This window comes from Staurois parvus, unplaced genomic scaffold, assembly GCF_062004578.1.
Source record: "Staurois parvus isolate SC_StPar_1 unplaced genomic scaffold, SC_StPar_1.0 ptg002792l, whole genome shotgun sequence".
Lineage (NCBI taxonomy): Eukaryota > Metazoa > Chordata > Amphibia > Anura > Ranidae > Staurois > Staurois parvus.
The window spans coordinates 50,001-61,622 of NW_028320588.1; the positions used below are offsets into that span (position 1 = coordinate 50,001).

The 11,622-nt window shown below is 52.8% G+C and overlaps 1 long non-coding RNA gene across 2 annotated transcripts in view; it reads left to right on the forward strand.

The window, feature by feature from the left end:
* The window catches only part of LOC149429120 (uncharacterized), a 57,331-nt gene extending 47,457 nt beyond the window's left edge, over window positions 1-9,874 (forward strand). The window contains exon 3 of one of the 2 annotated variants that reach the window (XR_016310606.1): window positions 9,833-9,874. This is a non-coding gene — a long non-coding RNA (uncharacterized LOC149429120). Of the gene's footprint in view, window positions 1-3,013; window positions 3,062-9,832 lie in introns of those variants that run through there. The other variant, XR_016310607.1, reaches the window with a different exon arrangement.
* The last annotated feature ends 1,748 nt before the right edge of the window (window positions 9,875-11,622 follow it).

Below are 11,622 nucleotides of genomic sequence, written 5' to 3' on the forward strand. Positions count from 1 at the left end.
CCTTTAATTTGCAGGGATTTCATCTCACTTCCTGTTTTGACTCCCTCCCTCCCCACCATGCCTCCCGCCCTCCCTCCCACCCACCCTCCCTCCACACCATGGCTCCCGCCCCCCCCTCCCTCCACACCATGGCTCCCGCCCCCCCTCCCTCCACGCCATGCCTCCCTCCCTCCCTCCACGCTATGCCTCCCTCCCTCCCTCCACACCATGCCTTCCTCCCTCCCTCCACACCATGCCTCCCTCCCTCCCTCCCCACCATGCCTCCCACCCCCCCTCCCTCCACACCATGCCTCCCGCCCCCCCCTCCCTCCACACCATGCCTCCCGCCCCCCCTCCCTCCACACCATGCCTCCGGCCCCCCCTCCCTCCACACCATGCCTCCGGCCCCCCCTCCCTCCACACCATGCCTCCCGCCCTCCGTCCCCACCATGCCTCCCGCCCTCCGTCCCCACCATGCCTCCCGCCCTCCGTCCCCACCATGCCTCCCGCCCTCCCTCCCCACCATGCCTCCCGCCCTCCCTCCCCACCATGCCTCCCGCCCCCCCTCCCTCCACACCATGCCTCCCGCCCCCCCCTCCCTCCACACCATGCCTCCGGCCCCCCCTCCCTCCACACCATGCCTCCGGCCCCCCCTCCCTCCACACCATGCCTCCCGCCCTCCGTCCCCACCATGCCTCCCGCTCTCCCTCCCCACCATGCCTCCCGCCCTCCCTCCCCACCATGCCTCCCGCCCTCCCTCCCCACCATGCCTCCCGCCCTCCCTCCCCACCATGCCTCCCGCCCTCCCTCCACACCATGCCTCCCGCCCTCCCTCCACACCATGCCTCCCGCCCTCCCTCCCCACCATGCCTCCCACCCACCCTCCCTCCACACCATGCCTCCCGCCCCCCCTCCCTCCACACCATGCCTCCCTCCCTCCCTCCACACCATGCCTCCCTCCCTCCCCACCATGCCTCCCGCCCCCCCTCCCTCCACACCATCCCTCCCGCCCCCCCTCCCTCCACACCATGCCTCCCGCCCCCCCCTCCCTCCACACCATGCCTCCCGCCCCCCCCTCCCTCCACACCATGCCTCCCGCCCCCCCTCCCTCCACACCATGCCTCCCGCCCCCCCTCCCTCCACACCATGCCTCCCGCCCTCCGTCCCCACCATGCCTCCCGCCCTCCCTCCCCACCATGCCTCCCGCCCTCCCTCCCCACCATGCCTCCCGCCCTCCCTCCACACCATGCCTCCCGCCCTCCCTCCACACCATGCCTCCCGCCCTCCCTCCACACCATGCCTCCCTCCCACCATGCCTCCCGCCCTCCCTCCCACCATGCTTCCCGCCCTCCCTCCCCACCATGCCTCCCACCCTCCCTCCCCACCATGCCTCCCACCCTCCCTCCCCACCATGCCTCCCACCCTCCCTCCCCACCATGCCTCCCACCATGCCTCCCGCCCTCCCTCCCACCATGCCTCCCGCCCTCCCTCCCACCATGCCTCCCACCATGCCTCCCTCCCCACCATGCCTCCCACCCTCCCTCCCACCATGCCTCACACCCTCCCTCCCACCATGCCTCCCACCCTCCCTCCCACCTTGCCTCCCACCCTCCCTCCCCACCATGCCTCCCACCATGCCTCCCGCCCTCCCTCCCCACCATGCCTCCCACCCTCCCTCCCCACCATGCCTCCCACCCTCCCTCCCCACCATGCCTCCCGCCCTCCCTCCCTACCATGCCTCCCGCCCTCCCTTCCACCATCCAAAACATAAAAAAATAAAAATGGCTTTAAATACACTTTATGGCGCCTATTTTATTCTCTGAATGTTCGTTTGTGAAAACTGCAGCAAACTAACAGTGTTGTGTGTAATTCTTTCTAGACTGACCAAGGAAAAAAAATGGTGTCTCGTGTCTTGTTGCCATGGACACCAAGGCCATTTTAGCGTTTTAGAATGAGCCCCATTATTTCTATACGATCTCCTCTTTTTGTGTTGACACGAAGTAACGCTGCAGCCAAAACAAGCGTCTCCGTGGTTGAGAACATGCGAGGAATTGTTCCTGTTGTCACGGCAACAATGTAACGAAGTCTGGTTGCTATGGGAACCACGGAGGACATCCCTGCCCTGGTTTTCACATCAGAGACCTTTGAGGCAAAGCAGATCATTTGCCCATAGCAACCAATTCGGTTACATGTGACTCATCGAAATCTGGTTGCTATGGCAACATTGACTTTGTCATTCTCTTTGCTCAAATTTTTTGCAAATAATAATCCCATTTTTTCCCCTCCAAATTGTGTTGCCCGTAGCAACCATGCTACATTAGAATGTGGTTGCTATGGCAACATTGCCTCTGTTATTCCTTTTTTATTATTATTTTTTTTTTGTATAATAAGCCAGGTTTTTTCCCCCAAAACTGTGTTGCCCATAGCAACCGGTTAGGTTACAATAGAATGTGGTTGCTATGGTGACATTGCCTTTTTCATTTCTTTTTATTATCCTTTTTTTTTTTTTTTGTATAACCAGCCCACTTTTTCTCCCTCCGAAACGGTGTTTCCCATAGCAACTAGTTAGGTTACGCATGATGCAAGTGGTTGCTATGGAAACACTGCTTTCCTTTTCCCCCCTTTGCTCAAATTGTCTTGTATCTCAGCTCCACTTTTTTTTTTCCCAATTGTGTTGCCCATAGCAACCATTGATCAATTGTCTAGGGGCCCATTAAAGAAATAAAGTGGGGGGGGCCATGGTTGCTATGGGCAACACACAAAAAAAAAAACGAGACCCGGAGCTGTGTCACCCACACAAGGCCTTGGACCAGGGAAGAGTCGATCTGGTTGGTTGCTATGGCAACCATTTTAAGATGGTCGGTCATGATCCCGCATGTCGTGCTTCTAATACCCCCATCACCCCCCCCCCCCATCACTTCATTACTGACCTCTCTGCTGTTTTTGCTGAAATATTAACTTTTTTGTTGCTTTTTTTGGGGGGGTTTGGATTGTTACTAACCGCATTATATTTTTCCCATGATGCCGCGGGCAGGGCCTGAGCAGCACAGAGAGCACCTTTCTAATCAACAACCATCAGAGGGTAAGAGGCCCGGTGCATGGTGGGCCGCGGCGGGCGGTCAGCCGCGTCGGTGTTGTAGTCGCATGCTTGAACACATTCCAATGCTTCGCTCTCACAGACCGATCGTTGGCCGAGACGGGTGTCACCCAGAGAGATCGGCCATTGTAGGCTCCCGGGGGACCCTTATAAAGGGGACCTGTCAGATGACACGTGTTCGGAGTTGTTTTCGAAGATGCAGACGCGCGTTCAGAAACGGCGTCCAAAATGTCAGTTCTGACAGGTACTCTTTAATACTCCCAGCACAGCTGTAGGGAAAATGAGAGGCGCCTAAGTCACCGGTCACACCACCGCGATCTGAAATCGCGTGATTCGCGTGCAACTTCAAAAGACTTTAGTGCCCGGACATACCGCTGTGCGATTTTGGAACTGAAATCGCGTCTAATGAATGTGAATGTCAGCATCTTATCACGTGCGATTTGCTGCAGCGCGATTTCTAAAGTAGTTCTTGCGTGACTTTTTTTTTGCAGTTTTGTTGCGATTTTACATACGTGAAATATAATAGAAATCGCGCTGCAAATCGCAGGAAATCATTGAAAGTCGCAATAAAGTCTTCATAAATCGCACCTGAAATTGCGCTGAAATTGCACACAAATCGCGGGAAATCGTTGAAAATCTTCACAAGTCACGATAAAGTCTTCATAAATCACACTTGAAACTGCGCTGAAATTGCACACAAATCGCAGCAGAGTGACCGGGGACTTTTTTTTTGACCGTTTTTTAAAAGATTTCTTGCCATTTTCAGCGTGATTTCTATTATATTCTATGTATGTAAAATCGCAACAAAACTGCAGAAAACGTATTGCAAATTGCAAGAAATCTTTTAAAAATCGGTCAAAAAAAAAGTCCCCGGTCACTCTGCTGCGATTTGTGTGCAATTTCAGCGCAGTTTCAAGTGCAATTTATGAAGACTTTATCGCGATTTGTGAAGATTTTCAATGATTTCTTGCGATTTTCAGTGCGATTACCGTTCTATTCTACGTATGTAAAATCGCAACAAAACTGCAGAAAAAGTCACGCAAGAACTACTTTACAAATCGCCGCCGGTAATCGCACGTTAAGACGCCGACATTCACACTCATTACATGTGATTTCAGGTGCCATTTCAATTCGCAAATCGCGATGATGTGACCGGGCGCTAAAGAGGAAAAAACGCTCAGAATAGGGCGACTTCTCTGCATCAAATAATTATTTCTTTCCATTTTTGACCCTTTAAGAGCCGGTGCTAGTATGCTGAATCACCTGCTGCATCTCATGGAGACTTCAGTTCTGAGAAATATCTGCAGTAGTTTGTGTCTCTGCCCCTCCCACAATGGGGAGATTTCCTGCAGTAGTTTGTGTCTCTGCCCCTCCCACAATGGGGAGATTTCCTGCAGTAGTTTGTGTCTCTGCCCCTCCCACAATGGGGAGATTTCCTGCAGTAGTTTGTGTCTCTGCCCCTCCCACAATGGGGAGATTTCCCGCAGTAGTTTGTGTCTCTGCCCCTCCCACAATGGGGAGATTTCCTGCAGTAGTTTGTGTCTCTGCCCCTCCCACAATGGGGAGATTTCCCCCAGTAGTTTGTGTCTCTGCCCCTCCCACAATGGGGAGATTTCTTGCAGTAGTTTGTGTCTCTGCCCCTCCCACAATGGGGAGATTTCTTGCAGTAGTTTGTGTCTCTGCCCCTCCCACAATGGGGAGATTTCCCTCCAGTAGTTTGTGTCTCTGCCCCTCCCACAATGGGGAGATTTCCACCAGTAGTTTGTGTCTGTGCCCCTCCCACAATGGGGAGATTTCCTGCAGTAGGTTGTGTTTGTGCCCCTCCCACAATGGGGAGATTTCCTGCAGTAGTTTGTGTTTGTGCCCCTCCCACAATGGGGAGATTTCCTGCAGTAGTTTGTGTTTGTGCCCCTCCCACAATGGGGAGATTTCCCTCCAGTAGTTTGTGTCTCTGCCCCTCCCACAATGGGGAGATTTCCCTCCAGTAGTTTGTGTCTCTGCCCCTCCCCCAATGGGGAGTTTTCCCTTCAGTAGTTGGTGTCTCTGCCCCTCCCACAATCGGGAGATTTCTTGCAGTAGTTGGTGTCTCTGCCCCTCCCACAATGGGGAGATTTCTTGCAGTAGTTGGTGTCTTTGCCCCTCCCACAATGGGGAGATTTCCCTCCAGTAGTTTGTGCCTCTGCCCCTCCCACAATGGGGAGATTCCCCCAGTAGTATCCCTGCCCCTCCCACAATGGGGAGATTCCCTCCAGTAGTATCCCTGCCCCTCCCACAATGGGGAGATTCCCTCCAGTAGTTTGTGTCTCTGCCCCTCCCACAATGGGGAGATTCCCCCCAGTAGTATCCCTGCCCCTCCCACAATGGGGAGATTCCCCCCAGTAGTATCCCTGCCCCTCCCACAATGGGGAGATTCCCCCCAGTAGTATCCCTGCCCCTCCCACAAAGCTGTGACAGAATTTGTCTGAGGGATCCCAACACTGGAATCCTGAAGAGTGTAGAAGCCAGCATGAGATTCAGCTTGCCAGCAGCCATGCGGGGGTGGAAGTGTCGGTGTCGGGTGGAGTTACCCTTTAAGAACAGTTTAGAAATCCGTTTAGAAAATGTGCTCCTTATTGATAATCCCCCCCCCCCCCCCGAAACCATGATTATTATGGGATGGCATTGGAATGTGTTCGGATGGTGAGGGGGTTGGCTGTGCTGTGCTGGTGCATTGGTGATGAGTGTACTAACCTCGTGTCACTGCGATGCTTCATTAACCCTCATTAATGCTTCCAATAACGAGGTTTGTTTTCAGGTTCATCTCCATCCAGGTATCATCCCGGGTCACCATCTACTTCCTGGACTGAGATGTGTATGGTGCCTGTGCTGTGTTCACAAATGCCTGACACAGATCAGCCCCTGCGGCAGCCTCTCACCTTGTGACTTGCTGCACAGTTGCAATCTGAGCATGGAAAGGGGGGGGGGATTTTTGGGTCCTCTGATGTCATCAGCAGACTCCTAGTACTTACCTGTTGGGCGCTTCTCCCCGTGTTACTCTGAGGCTTCATGCACATGGGCTTGAAAATGAAGGCGCAGTGGGCGTGCCGGATGCCTGCCGAGATCCCGCCCACCGAGCCGGACACTCGGCGGAATAGCTGAATACACAGACAGACTTCAATCTCATTCACACTATAGAAACGCAGTCCAGAGACGTTTCCATATGCACTTTTTTGGCGCGTTTCAGTGCGTTTTTGATACTTTTTTTTTATGCGTTCCGGTGCAGTTTTCAGTGCATTTTTTATGCTTTCTGATCCATTTTTCACCCTTTTTCTTCCATTTATATAGGGACATGTGCGTTTCGGTGCGTTTCGGTGCGTTTTTGATGCTTCCGGTTCTTTTTTTTTTTCTCCTTTTTAAATTTAAATGTGCGTTTCGGTGCGTTCCAGTTCCTTTTTTGATGCTTTTCAGTCCATTTTATCCCCCTCTTTATCTTCAATTTATATAGGGACATGTGCGTTCTAGTGCATTTTGGTGCGTTTTTGATGCTTTCCAGTCCTTTTTTCTCCTCTCTTCTTCAATGTAAATAGGGACATGTGCGTTTTGGTGCGTTTCAGTGCACTTTTGATGCTTTCTGGTCCATTTATTTTCCTTTAATTTAAATAGGGACATGCGTTTCGGTGCGTTTTTGATGCTTTCCGATCTTTTTTTTTTTTTTCCTCTCTTTTTCAATTTAAATAGAGACGTGCGTTTTGGTGCGTTTTCAGTTCCTTTTTTGATGCTTTTCGGTCCATTTTTTCTCCTCTCTTTTTCTGCAATTGAAATAGGGGCATGTGTGTTCCAGTGCGTTTTTGGTGCATTCCAGTCTAAAGACCTCCAAACTTGGTGTGGCCTTCAGATGAGCCCAACAACAGTGCGTAGAGAGCTTCATGGAATGGGTTTCCATGGCCGAGCAGCTGCATCCAAGCCTTCCATCACCAAGTGCAATGCAAAGCGTCGGATGCCGTGGTGTAAAGCACGCTGCCACTGGACTCTAGAGCAGTGGAGGCGTGTTCTCTGGAGTGACCAATCACGCTTCTCTGTCTGGCAATCCAATGGACGTGTCTGGGTTTGGCAGTTGCCAGGAGAACGGTACTTACCTGACTGCATTGTGCCAAGTGTAACGTTTGGTGGAGGGGGGATTATGGTGTAGGGTTGTTTTTCAGGGGTTGGGCTTGGCCCCCTAGTTCCAGTGAAGGGAACTCTTACGACGACATTTTGGACAATTTCATGGCCCCAACTTTGTGGGAGGAGTTTGGGGATGGCCCCTTCCTGTTCCAACATGACTGCCCCCCAGTGCACAAAGCAAGGTCCATAAAGACATGGAGGAGCCAGTTTGGGGTGGAGGAACTTGACTGTCCTGCACAGAGTCCTGACCTCAACCCCATAGAACACCTTTGGGATGAATTATAGTGGAGACTGTGAGCCAGGCCCCCTCCCCCGACATCAGTGCCTGACCTGACAAATGTGCTTCTGGAAGAATGGTCCAACCTTCCCATAGACACCCTCCTAAACCTTGTGGGGGGCCTTCCCAGAAGAGTTGAAGCTGTTATAGCTGCAAAGGGCGGGGCCAACTCAATATTGAACCCTACGGACTAAGACTGGGAGGGGCCATTAAAGGTCATGTGTGTGGAAAGGGCGGGGCCAACTCAATATTGAACCCTACGGACTAAGACTGGGGGGCCATTAAAGGTCATGTGCGTGGAAAGGGCGGGGCCAACTCAATATGGAACCCTACAGACTAAGACTGGGAGGCCATTAAAGGTCATGTGTGTGGAAAGGGCGGGGCCAACTCAATATTGAACCCTACGGACTAAGACTGGGGGGCCATTAAAGGTCATGTGTGTGGAAAGGGCGGGGCCAACTCAATATTGAACCCTACGGACTAAGACTGGGGGGCCATTAAAGGTCATGTGCGTGGAAAGGGCGGGGCAATACTTGGGGCAATATAGTGTATGTTCTGTAACTTTAATTTCTAAGTCTTGTCTGGTTGGGGATTCCGGGGAATTCTTTGGTGACATCATTGACAATAGACAATCGTTTTATGATCACTGATGACGTCACCCCGGGATCTTCTGGGTTTCCCAGAGTCCGATATCCTATAAAAGTTAGGGGCGGTGCACATTTATTGAAAACAATGCAACACATTTCATGTAATGCCCCTTCATGTCCCAACCAGACTCTTATCCAGACCTGCTGCCTGGGTGGTCAGGAAAGGGAATGCAGCAGCACGCATGTTACCCCTCCCCCCCCCCCCCCAACACAGCAGAGGAGTTCCCGGACAGTTCTCTATCTGCATCAGCATATTTCTATGAGGGCTCATTTATTCAGTGGGTGAATAAGAACGCTGACTGGCGCTGGGTGAATAGTAACACTGGTTTGGTTTGCGGCGGGTGAATAGTAACACTGGTTTGCGGCGGGTGAATAGGAACGCTGACTTGCGGCGGGTGAACAGGAACGCTGACTTGCGCTCGGTGAAAAGTAACACTGGTTTGGTTTGCGGCGGGTGAATTGGAACAATGACTTGCGGCGGGTGAATGGGAACGCTGACTTGCGGCGGGTGAATGGGAACGCTGACTTGCGGCGGGTGAATGGGAACGCTGACTTGCGGCGGGTGAATGGGAACGCTGACTTGCGGCGGGTGAAAAGTAACACTGGTTTGGTTTTCAGTGGGTGAATTGCAACAATGACTTGTGGTGGGTGAATAGGTACGCTGACTTGCGGCAGGTGAATAAGAACGCTGACTTGCGGCGGGTGAATAGGTACGCTGACTTGCGGCAGGTGAATAGGAACGCTGACTTGCGGCGGGTGAATGAGAACGCTGACTTGCGGCGGGTGAATGGGAACGCTGACTTGCGGCGGGTGAAAAGTAACACTGGTTTGGTTTTCAGTGGGTGAATTGCAACAATGACTTGTGGTGGGTGAATAGGTACGCTGACTTGCGGCAGGTGAATAAGAACGCTGACTTGCGGCGGGTGAATAGGTACGCTGACTTGCGGCAGGTGAATAGGAACGCTGACTTGCGGCGGGTGAATGAGAACGCTGACTTGCGGCGGGTGAATGGGAACGCTGACTTGCGCTGGGTGAATAGTAACACTGGTTTGGTTTGCGGCGGGTGAATAGGAACGCTGACTTGCGGCGGGTGAATAGGAACGCTGACTTGCGGCGGGTGAATAGGAACGCTGACTTGCGCTCGGTGAAAAGTAACACTGGTTTGGTTTGCGGCGGGTGAATTGGAACAATGACTTGTGGTGGGTGAATAAGAACGCTGACTTGCGGCGGGTGAATAGGTACGCTGACTTGCGGCGAGTGAATGGGAACGCTGACTTGCGGCGAGTGAATGGGAACGCTGACTTGCGGCGGGTGAATGGGAACGCTGACTTGCGGCGGGTGAAAAGTAACACTGGTTTGGTTTTCAGTGGGTGAATTGCAACAGTGACTTGTGGTGGGTGAATAAGAACGCTGACTTGCGGCGGGTGAATAGGAACGCTGACTTGCGGCGAGTGAATGGGAACGCTGACTTGCGGCGGGTGAATGGGAACGCTGACTTGCGGCGGGTGAATAGGAACGCTGACTTGCGGCGGGTGAATGGGAACGCTGACTTGCGGCGGGTGAATCGGAACGCTGACTTGCGGCGGGTGAATAAGCGTAATATCAGGTTTGGTTGGATTCCGGATTTCTCGGTGAATGTTCAGTATTTCTCCTTCTTTGCTGATGACGTCTGTACTGATCACTCCACAGAAATGGCGCAAACACGGCCTGTTCCTGAAGAGCCGCCTCCGGGTAATCGCAGATGGTTTGCGCTTTGATGTTGTTTGTGCCGAACGACCACCAAACATAAACTGCAAATTCAATAAAACGTTCCATTTATGAACACACATGAATGTTCGATAACCTGCGCCGTGCGCACACCGACCCCCTGTGTTCCCTACAAGCCCCTCCCACTACCATCAAAAAAAATCTGACGCAGATTAAACTCCAGCTAAGCACAGACGGAAGCTTTCAAAGAATTTAGTTCCACAAAGCTGATCAGATGGATCCAGATATCCCTTTAATGAGCTGAACTTCAGTCCGGTAATGGTCAGGAAGTGAGCTGTGCGCCAGCAACTCTCTTCCCCTGAGGATCAGAACCGGTTCTGATGAATGATTTGGGGCGTTTCTGGTCCCTTCGTCCTGAACGTTGTATTTTAGGTTTGGTGGTCTTGTGATTGCCGTTGAGTGACCTGACTGACAGCCTGGTGTGCTCCTGCATGGGAGATGTAGAGACTCCGGAGATTTCTAACTGCAAGCAGAGAATATATTGTAACGCCAGAATCCGAGCGTGGCAGCTTCCTTCTACAGCTTCTCACACAGGTGATTTGTTTATGTGATAGATATCCCCATTCGGGGTAAATGATGCATAGTAGAGTCTTAGCTGCACAGAGGGTGTCAGTGGGAGGAATAGTGCCCCATCATTGGTGTCAGTGGGAGGAATAGTGCCCCTACATTGGTGTCAGTGGGAGGAATAGTGCCCCATCATTGGTGTCAGTGGGAGGAATAGTGCCCCATCATTGGTGTCAGTGGGAGGAATAGTGCCCCATCATTGGTGTCAGTGGGAGGAATAGTGCCCCATCATTGGTGTCAGTGGGAGGAATAGTGCGCAATCATTGGTGTCAGTGGGAGGAATAGTGCCCCATCATTGGTGTCAGTGGGAGGAATAGTTCCCCATCATTGGTGTCAGTGGGAGGAATAGTGCCCCATCATTGGTGTCGGTGGGAGGAATAGTTCCCCATCATTGGTGTCAGTGGGAGGAATAGTGCCCCATCATTGGTGTCGGTGGGAGGAATAGTGCCCCATCATTGGTGTCAGTGGGAGGAATAGTGCCCCATCATTGGTGTCGGTGGGAGGAATAGTGCCCCATCATTGGTGTCGGTGGGAGGAATAGTGCCCCATCATTGGTGTCAGTGGGAGGAATAGTGCCCCATCATTGGTGTCAGTGGGAGGAATGGTGCCCCATCATTGGTGTCAGTGGGAGGAATAGTGCCCCATCATTGGTGTCAGTGGGAGGAATAGTGCCCATCCTTGGTGTCAGTGGGAGGAATAGTGCCCCATCCTTGGTGTCAGTGGGAGGAATAGTGCCCCATCATTGGTGTCAGTGGGAGGAATGGTGCCCCATCATTGGTGTCAGTGGGAGGAATGGTGCCCCATCATTGGTATCAGTGGGAGGAATAGTGCCCCATCCTTGGTGTCAGTGGGAGGAATAGTGCCCCATCATTGGTGTCAGTGGGAGGAATAGTGCCCCATCATTGGTATCAGTGGGAGGAATGGTGCCCCATCATTGGTGTCAGTGGGAGGAATGGTGCCCCATCATTGGTGTCAGTGGGAGGAATGGTGCCCCATCATTGGTGTCAGTGGGAGGAATGGTGCCCCATCATTGGTGTCAGTGGGAGGAATGGTGCCCCATCATTGGTGTCAGTGGGAGGAATAGTGCCCCATCATTGGTGTCAGTGGGAGGAATAGTGCCCCATCATTGGTGTCAGTGGAAGGAATAG